The sequence below is a fragment of the Ceratotherium simum genome, chromosome 34, assembly GCF_057802395.1.
Source record: "Ceratotherium simum simum isolate JZ-2026a chromosome 34, ASM5780239v1, whole genome shotgun sequence".
NCBI lineage: Eukaryota > Metazoa > Chordata > Mammalia > Perissodactyla > Rhinocerotidae > Ceratotherium > Ceratotherium simum.
The window spans coordinates 7,536,662-7,547,620 of NC_141933.1; positions in this window are offsets into that span (position 1 = coordinate 7,536,662).

Below are 10,959 nucleotides of genomic sequence, written 5' to 3' on the forward strand. Positions count from 1 at the left end.
TGTGTGTACTGTTCTGTGACCAGCTTGTTCACTTAGCAACATAAATTGAACACTCGTCACTAAATATTCTATAGCACTATTTTAATGACTACATAATGTTTATTGTTTAGATGCACCCTGGCTGCCATTACCAATTTCCTGTTGTCGAATATTCGTTATTTCCAATTTTCTCCTACTACAAACAGTGCCATAAAGAGCATCCTTAGGGCTGGCCCCATGGCTTAGCGGTTATGTGCGTGCGCTCCACTGCTGGCGGCCCGGGTTCGGATCCCGGGTTCGCACCAACGCACGGCTTCTCCGGCCATGCTGAGACCGCATCCCACGTACAGCAACTAGAAGAATGTGCAACTATGACATACAACTATCTACTGGGGCTTTGGGGGAAAAAAATAAATAAATAAAAAATTATAAAAAGCATCCTTATATACACAACTTTCCACATATTCATCCCAGCATGGTTTGCGTTGAAGATGTAAGTGGGGAATGACTATATCTGCATTTTAGAAAGATCGCCCTCGTGTCAGTGTCCTTGGATTGAAGGAGATAAGACCAGAACAGGACCAATCGGAAGGCTGTTGAGATTGGCCATTCACTGATAACAGTCAGTACATGTTCATGCAGGGCCTGCTATGTATGGCAGTTAGCAAAGTTTCAGTCCCCGCCCCCTTGTCAAAGTCACCAGTGACCTGCACATTGTTAATCAAATGCCACTTCTCAGCCCTCTTATCAGTGGCATTTGGCATGGTTGGTCACTCCCTCTTCCTTGAAACACAGTTTTCCTGGCTTCCAGGATACTGGCCCCTCCTTACAGTTTCCTTCCAACTTCCTTAGCTGCTCTTTGTCTCCTTTGCTGGTTCCTCTTCCTGTCCGTGACCTCTAAACATTCAGAAATCCCAGAAATCCTAGATGTTCAGTCCTGGACTTTATCTCTGTATCCACTCAGTCCATTCATGATACCCTGGAGGCTCATGGCTTTAAATATCATCCACATGCCGAGGTTTTTCAAATTTGTATCCTCAGCCTGGATCTCTTCCCTGAACTCAGCTCTCACTGTCCACTCAGCATCTCTATGCGGATGTCTAGAGGGCTTGTCCAAAACCAAACTCCTAATTTTCCTTCTCAACCTGCTCCTCCCACCATCTTTCTTGTCCCTATCAGTTTCTCAGACCAGAAACCTTGAAGTGCTGTGACTTCTCTGCTTCTCTCACATTCAACCAGGCGGCAGATACTCCAGGCTCCGTCGCTTCTTCGGCCTTCGCCACTACTACTGTGGTGCAAGCTACCACCGTCTCTCCTCAGAACTGTTGCAATAGCCTCATACAGAGAAGCAAGAGGAATCGTTAAAAAATATAATTCAAACCATGTCACTCTGATGATCAGAATCCACTAATGGTTTGTCATTTACTCAGAGTAAAAGCCAAAATCTGTATATGGATCCAGCCCCTGTTGCCACTGCCTCTGCTTCTCCTTTTGTCCCCCTCGCTCACTACATTCTAGTCACACGGGCCTCCCAGTGTCTGGGACATAACAGGAATCTTCCTCTCTCTGCTCCTTTGCTGTTTCCTACCTGCAGCGTTTCTCTCCATTTATCCACTTGGCTTACTCCCTCACCTCATTCAAATCTTGGCTCAAATGTCACCTTCCCAGTGAGGCCACCTCTGACCTCCCTAGTTAAATCTGCCCACCCCCCACCCACCGCATCTCCCTCCCCCTGCCCTTCGTTTTCCTACATACCATTTATTCCTAGCTGTCAAATCACATATTTTCCTTATTCGCTTGTTAACTGTCTGTCTTTCCCTCACTAGAAGGTAAGATCCATGAACATGGTATTTATATTGTTTGGTCCAGTCCTATTTTCACAACTTCTCGAATACTGCCCGACTCATAGTAGGCGTTCAGTTAAAAACTGTCAAATGGATGAAGCACGTGGTCTCGCCGGGGAGCCAGACATTCCAGAAAGTGAGGATAGCAACAGCAAAGAGAGAAAAAGAGGAGAAAAAAACAACTGGTGCACAGGGCATCAGTCTTGCACCAGCATTAATTGAGCACCAACTGTATGCTGCACCCTGCAGGAGCAACTTGAGTGAAAACAGATGAGGCCCCTGCTCTAGTGGGACGAACAGGAACAGTTAACAAAACAAAGCAAAAGTAATCCCTCTGGATGGTGGTAAGTGTGGTGACGATGATGAGCAGTGTGATCTGGCCGAGAGTGAGGAGCTGGTCAGTGTGGGCCTCTCTAAGGGCTGTCAATCAGATTCCCACTGCCCGCTAAGAGTCTCAGGATGCCCTGCTCCAACTGGCTTAATGAGGGAATGTCTTGGTCCACGTGACCCAACAATGTCACCAAGACACAGTTTCTGTCTTTCCACTCCCGCCTCCCCAGGTCTACCTTCCTTCTGCGTTAAGGTGAATTCCTCCTACGGTCGCAGGACAGCTGCCCACAGTTCTGTGGCCTACACGTGTCCGAGGAGAAAATCTCTTCCCCAGCTATGGAAAGAAAGTCCTGGGCTTCCCTCAGATTGAACCATTTTAGGGCACGTGCCTCTGCCTCAGCCAATCCCTGTGGCCAGGGGGATGGAATTCCACTGGTTTAGACAAACCAGGGCCCACCCGGAAGCCGGGGCAAGTCAGCGGCTGCAGCTGGGAGAGGATGGAGCAGCTGTTGGGAGGCAGCCAGGATGGCCACTGCAACAGATGACATGTGACCTGAGACCTGAATGATGAGGAGGGAGAGCCTTAGAAGATCTGGAGGAGGAGTGTTCCAAGCAGAGGGAATGGCAAATACAGAGGTCAAGTTCAGCATGTTCCGGGAAAGAGAAGCCAGTGTGGCTGAGGGGGGATGATGATCCAGGAGTCAGAGAGCTGGCAGGGCCCCATCACGGGGCCCATTATAGCATCTTTGTAAGGAAGTCAGATCTTGCTTTAAGTGCAATGGGAAGCCATTGGACAATTTGGAGCAGGAAAGTAATGTATCTGATTAAAGCTTTAAAAGCTGTCTCAGGGAATGAGGGTTGTTGGGAACATGACATGAGTAGCAGCCTGAGGACAGCTAGAAAGTTCTTGCTGCCCTGAAAGCAAGGATCGGAGGTGGTTGAAGATTGAGGTATGACCAAAAGCATGGTGAGAGAAAGGGGCCAGGCACGGACCAGAAGATGGGGGCCTGATCCTGTTGGGGATCAGCACTTCTCCAGCTGGGAGTCTCAGATCCTGCAGGAGGAGAATCCTTATTCCAAGAACTAATTGTCCCTTCAGAAAAAATGAATGTGGATTTCTGTTTTCCAAATGCACGTGCTGCGGTTATGCTTGATAAGATCCAAATCCATTGAAATGCTTGCTGAGTTCAAAATGGGGGTACAGGCTGCTTGGCAGAGGGTCCCAGGCTGAAGGCTTGGTATGGGAATGCTCAGCATGCACAGCAACAAGGCCAGGAAAGTGCCTGCTGGCCTGGGTAGCTGAGTGGTCATCTTAGACCTCAAGGGGGCTCTTTGCAGAGGTCGGGGGAGGAGAAAGCCAGATTGGAGTTGAGGAAATGGAAGCAGCACAAACAGACACTCCTTTAGGGTAGTTTGAGTTTGAAGGAAAAGTTAGAGAAGCTTAAATAAAAAATGGAAGAAAATTGTGATAAACTATGAGCTTTCTTTTTTTTTTTTTTTAAGGAGGAGAGCCATTGGAAGGGAACCAGAGGGGGCTGCAAGGATGAGGAAGGAAGTTTCTTTAGGATATGCAACAGTTGGACACCTCGGGTATAAATAACAGAAAACCAAGAATAAACTGGTTCAATGAACTGGAGTTCTTAGCTCCCTGAGGTGGAGCAGCTCCAAGGCTGTTTGAGCCAGTGGCTCAAAGATGGCACCATGGTCCACCTAAGTTTCTTCCATCTCTCCATGCCACCATCTTGGTGGTATGGTTTTTTTTTTTTTTTTGATATTTTTTGTGAGGAAGATCAGCCCTGAGCTAACATCCATGCTAATCCTCCTCTTTTTGCTGAGGAAGACCAGCTCTGAGCTAACATCCATTGCCAAGCCTCCTCCTTCCCCCCCGCCCCAAAGTCCCAGTAGATAGTTGTATGTCATAGCTGCACATCCTTCTAGTTGCTGCATGTGGGACGCGGCCTCATCATGGCCGGAGAAGCGTTGCGTCGGTGCACGCCTGGGATCCAAACCCGGGCCGCCAGTAGCGGAGCACGCGCACCTAACTGCGAAGCCACGGGGCGGGCCCTGGATGGTTTTGTTCTTAAGGGGATTCCCCTTAAGATGCACTAGCCACTGGGCCGCGTCCTTCTGCTTTCCCACCTAGTGTTTCCATGCAGGAGTGCCTTCTCGGCATTTCTCAGGAAATTTGTTTTTCTCAATCCTGAGCAGGGCCGATTTCATGGGCAGGAGACCTGTGCAACTGCACAGGACCGGAGCGTAGAAGGATCCTGCACTTTGTTTAATGCTTTGTCATTGCCATCTTGAAAATTCTTAATAGTTTTGAACAAGGGGCCCGCATTTTCTTTTTGCACCAGGTCCCACAGATTATGTGGCTGGTCTTGATCTTGAAAAAATCAGTTGAAAAGTATTATAATTCTCCTGCATCACTTAAAGATTAACAATCAACAAGGAGGCATTACTGCTTCGAAAGAACCCACTGATGTCAAGTCAAAAGCAAACGCAGAAATAGGAGAGAAGTCATCATGATGGACTCAGTCTTGCCTGTAGCTGTTCCAGCAGCTGTCTCTGCTAACAGTGAGTCATTCTTTTTTTGTAATCGTGGTAAAATATACGTAACATAAAATTTACCACTTTAACCATTTTTTGTGTGTGTGTGTGAGGAAGATCAGCCCTGAGCTAACACCCATGCCAATCCTCCTCTTTTTGCTGAGGAAGACTGGCCCTGAGCTAACATCCATTGCCGATCCTCCTTCCCCCCCCCCCAAAGCCCCAGTAGATAGTTGTATGTCGTAGTTCCACATCCTTCTAGTTGCTGTATGTGGGACGCGGCCTCAGCATGGCCGGAGAAGCGGTGCATCGGTGCACACCTGGGATCCGAACCCGGGCCGCCAGTAGTGGAGCGCGTACACTTAACCGCTAAGCCACTTTAACCATTTTTAAGTGTACAGTTCGGTGTGATTAAGTACATTCACATTGTTGTGCAACCAACACCATTATCCATCTCCAAAATCTTTTCATCATTCCCAACATCATTCCCAACATAAACTCTGTCCCCATTAAACACTAACTCCCCATTCCCCCCTCTCCCCAGCCCTAGTAACCACTATTTTACTTTCTCTAAGAATTTAACTGCTCTAGGTACCTCATATAACTGGAATCATACATTATCTGTCCTTTTGCATCTGCCTTACTTCACCTAGAATAACGTTTTCAAGGTTCATCCATGTTGTAGCATGTGTTAGAATTTCATTCCTTTTTAAGGCTGAATACTATTCCATTGTATGGATATACCACATCAGAGTCATTCCTGCAACTAAAATAAATATTAATAAGTTTATATGCAGAGTATTTTTTATACAATCCTGCAAATGGTGCTCTAAGAAATAACAGCTTTTAGAAGTAAAATAAGTCCTTAAATTGGTCATTTTGACATGAGAGTCTGTGTAATACTGCTAATCTTGCTAGGAGATTCAAATGTTACATTATTCAAATACTACTCAATAATGTTCACTGGAGTATTCCAGTAGTTAAATATTCACTATAGGCTACAGTTTTTTGTGAATACTTTAAGAGGAGAAATGCAAAGAGATAAAGATGTGAATGTTATGAAACACCTCAACAGGAAACCAGAAACTGATCTGGAATCTGAATTAACAATATCGATTCCAACAGCACAACCAAAATCAGGAGAAGCAGACAAAATATTTACCTCATTAAAAAAAGGAAATGAGCTGATATGAAGGAACATGTACGCCCAAGTTGAAGATGCTGGTGGACGCCCTCTCAACAATTTGACCAAGGTCACTGCAAAAGGAAAGAAATGTTTTTACATCTGGAATACTTGTTATGAAACAATTATCAAGACTATCAGATACGGCAATTAATGCTTTGCAGGTTTTAAATTTTCATTTTAAGAATGGTAACTTCTAAATATTAAATATCTGTGGTATTGTTTCTCAATAACTGGCTTTCAATGGGCATTTAATTTGTGTTCATTTCCCTTCTTTTAATCTTTTCCATTATCAAATGCCTGAATCAAGTAGACATTATTTTTACTTGTCATTAACATATATAGTCTTGTTGTGATACATTGATTTATAACAATAAATCATTCAATTATCATATCTTTTTTTTACAGAAAACTTTGAAACTTTTAGTACAAACGTATTATAGAAAAATGATTCAGTGTGTATGTTCATTTTTATTTAAAAACATGCAAAGTAGGGCCGGCCCTGTGGCTTAGCGGTTAACTGCGCGTGCTCCGCTACTGGCGGCCCGGGTTTGGATCCTGGGCGCGCACCGACGCACCGCTTCTCCGGCCATGCTGAGGCCACGTCCCACATACAGCAACTAGAAGGATGTACAACTATGACATACAACTATCTACCGGGGCTTTGGGGGGAAAAAAGGAGGAGGATTGGCAATAGATGTTAGCCAGTCTTCCTCAGCAAAAAGAGGAGAATTAGCATGAATGTTAGCTCAGGGCCGATCTTCCTCACAAAAAAAAAAAAATGCAAAGTATTCTGAAAAATACAAAATAACTTAGGATTTTGACAGGATCATCCATAGGAAGGGGGTAGGAGAGAGAGAGATAGGGAGAGGGAGAGAAAGAGATAGTGAGCGATGGGCCCCCTAGAGGCTGGAGACAGGCAGGGGCCAATGCCTCTCACACTACGTTCAAGACTCGTTCCCTTCCGCTCACAGGCCCTCTCTCTGACCTCTCACTGTCCTTCCTGTCTGCCCTTCCTAACTCTTTCCCAGCTCAGATGTCTCTTCCTCCAGGAAGGCCTCTGGACCTCACAGCCTGAGTTGCTTGTCATTTGATGACATGTCTGTTTCCCACCCTTCCTCCCTAGACTCGGGCTCCAGGGAGCCATGTGTGCGTTGTCCATCCCGATTTCCCCAGCGCCAATGTGGTACCTGCACAAAGGAATCTCTCAGTGAACGTTTGCTGGAGGAATGAATCTGACTCCACAGTCACCCTGTGAACAGGGTTAGGTGCTGTACCCATTTGACAGATGAACTACAAAGGCTCAGAGCTTTGGAGACTTAACAAGCCGTGGAGCCAACACAGACCCTACCTTCCAATCCACTGTTCAACCCACTGCCAGCTCTGCTTCCGGAAACCCAGAGCCAGCAGACCAGGGATCCCGTAAGCACAGACCCTACCTCAGCAGAGAGACTGGGGGAGTGATCTGAGTGGCTACAGCAGCAACTACCAAGCAGGAGATATCCTTTAAGTACTGTGTTTCATCTTAAAAATTTATGTGAGATTTTCTTATTCTACTTCACAAGAGTGGACTTTGTGGTGGTGGTTGTTATCAGGTAGCATTTATTTGGTTTTTGCTCTGTTTGTCCTAATAAACACACTTTCAAATATCAGGTGGTTAACTTGAGCTCTGCCTAGAACCATCCTGAAGATGGACGGCCCATAAATGCTTTTCAAAATTTTTATTTCACCCCAAATATACTTTTTTGCTTTAAAATATTTCTATTCTCTGATTATACACAACTGAGTATCCTCCCATATTTTATCCATACACTTATAATCAAGAATAAACCTATAGGGCCGGCCCCGTGGCTTAGCAGTTAGGTGCGCGCGCTCCGCTGCTGGTGGCCCGGGTTCGGATCCCGGGCGCGCACCAACACGCCGCTTCTCCAGCCATGCTGAGGCCGCGTCCCACATACAGCAACTAGAAGGATGTGCAGCTATGACAGACAACTGTCTACTGGGGCTTTGGGGGAAAAATAAACAAATAAAATCTTAAAAAAAAAAAAGAATAAACTATATATAATCGTAAATATGTGCAAATGTATATACCCAGGATGTGTTTCTCGTTTGTTTTTTTAGTCATTATAAGGGCTTTTACCAAATGCGTTTTTCTTTTCTCGCTCAGCAATACCTTGTGGGACTCTCTTCAAATCAACTGTGATAGCCTTAATTCACTCTTTTTAATGGCTATTATATTCTGCAGTGTGGAATTCAGCTACCTGTGGGCTCTTGCTTAGTTCCCAGTTTTATGCCAACATGAACAGTGCTACAATAAATCCCTCAGAGAGTCTAAGGGATGGAGTCACGTGAGTTGGATTGCTGGGTTGGAAGATACAAGAATTTTCAATTCTACTAAATATTAGTTAAGTGGGTTTTATTTTTAAATAACATATTCCATTTTCACGAAAAATGTATGAAAATCCCTGTTTCCTCATAGCCCCATCAGCAACAGGCGTTAAAGCCCTTTTTAATTTTTGCCAGACTGACGAATAAAGTGGCAGAGTAGTATAACTTTGATTTGCATTTCTCAACCTTTTAGGCAATTTAAGCATCTTTTCCTTTGTTTGTTGGCCATTGGAGTTTTCCTTCTGTGACTTGCCTCCTTATATGCTTAGCTCATTTTTCTGTTGTGTTGTTTGTCCCTCCTGAGTTGTGGAAACCTTTTTATAGAGCTATACTAAGCTGCTGTTGTCTTCTGCTTTGCAAATATTTTTTCTAAAACTAATCTTTTTCTCTTCACTTTGTCTCTAGCGTCTTTTGGCATACGTACATTTAAATTTTTAGTTAGTCAAATATGCCTATCTTTCCCATCATAACTTCTGGGTTTCCAGTCTTTGTTAAGAAGGTCTTCTCGTCTTTTCAATTTTCTCACAAGGCTTTTATTATGTTATTTTTAACATTTAAGAGTTTGATCCTTCTGGAATTTATTTTGGTGTAAGAGATCAGCCCAATTGTATTTTCTTCCAGGTGAGTAGTGAGCCGTGTGCTGGCACCTCTCTGTACATAATTCAGCCGTTTCCTGTTGAATCGAAATATCACGTGTCGTATATTAAATCCTAAAATGGATTGGGACCCAGTTCTACATTCCTAATTTGGCTCCACGAATCTCTTTTCTCTAATTCTTTGCCAATACCATATTGATTTGATTATAGTGTCCTTATAATGGTTACTTTCTGGTAAGGCAAGGTCCCCTCACTGTTCTTCTTCATATCTTTTGACTATTTCCAGGCTTGTATTAGAGATAAACATTAAGATCATTTAAACCAGTTAAAAGAGAAAGCTTCCCAGAATTCTAATTTAAATTGCATTAAATGTATCTATTAATTGTGGAACAAATGACCATTTTGTGCCACTGTATCTAACCACCCCCAAACCCAAGATATCTTTCTGTTTCATTTTTTTAAATGTCTTTCGATATGATATTATAGTTTTGTTTATATGAGTCGTGTGCTTTTCTTGATAAATTTATGTTTATCTTTGATCCATTTTGAGTTAATTTTTGTATATAGTGTGAGGTAAGGGTCCAATTTCATTCCTTTGCATGTGAATATCCAGTTTTCTCAATACCATTTGTTGAAAAGAGTGTCCTTTCCCCGTTGACTGGTCTTGGCACTCTTGTCGAAAACCCATTGACCATAGATGTGAGGGCTTCTTTCTGAGGTCTGGAGTCTATCCTGTTAGTCCATACGTCTGTTTTTATTCCAGCATCAGACTGGTTTGGGCAGGTTTGGTTTTTTAACCTTATTTGGCAATTTACCTTTTATTGCAAGCACTCATTCCCTCACATTTAGTATAGTGAATGATATACTTGGATTATAGTCTATCAATATAACTATAATTAGAATTTATTTTACATTGTTATTTCTTCTTTTATTTTTCTTTATTTTTTAATTTAAAGTAAATCTTGTCTATCTTAAAAATGTTTTAACGTACTGTTGAGTAAAACTGACGCTCCAGAAAGAATCCCTGCTCTGCCACTTATTAGCTATATGATTGGACAAGTAATTTAGCTTCTCTGAGCCTCAATTTCCTAATCTATAAAAAGTGAATAATAACACCTCTTTCTGTTGGTGGTTGTGAGAAGTAAATAAATATTGAACACAAAGGGCCCAGTAGAGTAAGTACACAATAAATAGTAGCTAAAATAAATTTTATTGAATCAAAGACCGAATGTTTATCTTGTGATATCATGGGACCTTGGCACTGCTGAGGTCTCCTGAGGTTTGAGAACTTCTTCCTCAGTCTTTATTTTTGGGGGAGCAGGAGACCAGGTGGTCTGTTGAGAGTGTGCATGGGTGTAGAGGCAAAAAGAGGTTCAGGTTTGGACTAGATAATGAGGACTAGAGAAAGAGCTGCCCAAGGGATGTGCTGAGATCAGAATGCAAAATGTCTTCCTTGTTACAGCCAGGGGGCTCCTGGTGTCCTCAGCAGATGGAGGGATTGAGGAGAGAGTAGGGACTTTGCTGGGCAGAGCATGGAGGATCTGGCTGGAAGAGGGTGTGCGAGAGAATCTGGGAGAGTTGCTGGTAAGAGTGGTGTAGAAGTCGAGAAAGAAGGAGCTGCTGTGCGGCAAGGTGACAAACATGGAGCAGAAGAGGAACAGAGTGGCATCTGTCTTTGACATGGCATCCGTCCATGCCTCCATCTATCTAGCCATCCAGCCGTGCATGCAGTAGTCACAATACTGTTGTGAAAGCAGAGAACCTTTATTTTCTCCATAATTCAGCTTACTCTCAGTTTTGAGATCCATCCTGCCTGGGGGGTGGGGAACCTAATCTCAGTAATTTTTAAGATGTGGACTTACATCTAAGGTGGAGATGGAGTGAAAGGAGGGGCTTATGTGGAGCCATGGTGTTGGTCATTTGGCCTGCTGGTGAAATGCCATGGCTCTCTTTGGAACAGGAAATATTACCAGGGTAGGGCCGGCCCCGTGGCTTAGCGGTTAAGTGCTCGTGCTCCGTTACTGGCAGCCCGGGTTCGGATCCCGGGCGCGCACCGATGCACTGCTTCTCCGGCCATGCTGAGGCCGTGTCC